The sequence below is a fragment of the Galeopterus variegatus genome, unplaced genomic scaffold (assembly GCF_000696425.1).
Source record: "Galeopterus variegatus unplaced genomic scaffold, G_variegatus-3.0.2 Scaffold10827, whole genome shotgun sequence".
NCBI lineage: Eukaryota > Metazoa > Chordata > Mammalia > Dermoptera > Cynocephalidae > Galeopterus > Galeopterus variegatus.
Window position 1 is genome coordinate 6,912 of NW_007736938.1, and position 1,701 is coordinate 8,612.

Genomic DNA, 1,701 nt, shown 5'->3' on the forward strand with positions numbered 1-1,701 from the left:
CCACACTGAGATACCATCTCACCCCAGTTAGGATGGCTAATATACAAAAGACTGTGAATGAAAAATGCTGGCGAGGTTGCAGAGAAAAAAGAACTCTCATACATTGTCAGTGGGACTGCCAAATGGTGCAGCCTCTATGGAAAATGGTATGGAGGTTCCTCAAACAATTGCAGATAGATCTACCATATGACCCAGCTATCCCACTGCTGGGAATATACCCAGAGGAATGGAAATCATCAAGTTGAAGGTATACCTGTTCCCCAATGTTCATCGCAGCACTCTTTACAATAGCCAAGAGTTGGAAGCAGCCCAAATGCCCATCATCAGATGAGTGGATACAGAAAATATGGTATATCTACAGAAGAGAATACTACTATGCTATAAAAAAGAATGAAATACTGCCATTTGCAACGACATGGATGGACCTAGAGAGAATTATATTATGTGAAACGAGTCAGGCACAGAAAGAGAAATATCACATGTTCTCACTTATGTGTGGGATCTAAAAATAAATAAATAAATACACACAAAAAATCGGGGAGTAGGGGAGGGAAGAAGGCATAACAATCACAATTCCGTGAAGTTGATATGACAAGTGAACAGAAAGGACATTTTTGGGAAGGAGGGGGGAGAGGAAGGTGGAAGGGACGTTTCGGTAATGGGCCACAATAATCATCCACATTGTATATTGACAAAATAAAATAAAATTTGGAAGAAAAATTTAAAAAAAATAAATTTGATGAGAGAAATGTCAAGTGTTTTTACCACATACACACACACACACACACACACTCACACAACAGGTAACTCTCGGTGGTTATGGATTTGTTAGTTTATTTGATTGTGGTAATCAGTACACAATGTACACATACATAAAATCATCACATTGTACACCTGGAAAATATACCACTTTTATTTATCAATTAAATATCTTAAAATAAGATGAACAAAATCAGTGAATACCTAGAACTATGTCAAACATAGAAAATGAATTCAAGAAAGACATAATTAGTCAATAAATAGACTCACTTAAATATAAGCCTATCAGCCCATTTTGGATGAGTGACTTTGCTCAAATAGAAAGCAATCACAAAGTGAATGGAGGAAGGTAATTTGAGCAGATTTGTAATAAATTGTGAAGGGGGGTGTAGCAGAAATTACCATTAAGAAGTCAGAAACATACTAAAAATGAATTAGCAGAAATAAGCACTAAGTAGTTAGGAACATGCTGAAAAAGAAATAATCAGGCAGGTTTCCTTGATTTCTATCCTAATAAGTTCAGCCACCTCTGAGAAAGTAAGATTGAGAAGAAGCAGAATTTCTTTTAAATAGCCATTGCTAATGCTTTGTAGGTGTAAGTCTACCAGGAATAAAAGAAACGAAAAATGCTTCTTTTCAGAAAAGGAGGACTGTAAGGAAAATATTCATTCTCCATTGCCTCCTTCTTCACTTCAATCATTTTATGTGAGCTTCAGCATTTGGGACATTAATTCAACAGAAATGGTTAATATACTGATTCTCATATTGCTGAGCTACTGGGCTAATGAAAATGAACGCCACTAGGCCCCAATATCAGAAAACAATTTTTTCCCTAATTAAGCCACTTCCCTTGAGCTAGCATTTGGGAAGATCTACTCCCTGCATGAGAAAGCCTTCCTAAACGATACAGCAGGGAAAGGAAGAAACACCACATACAACTGT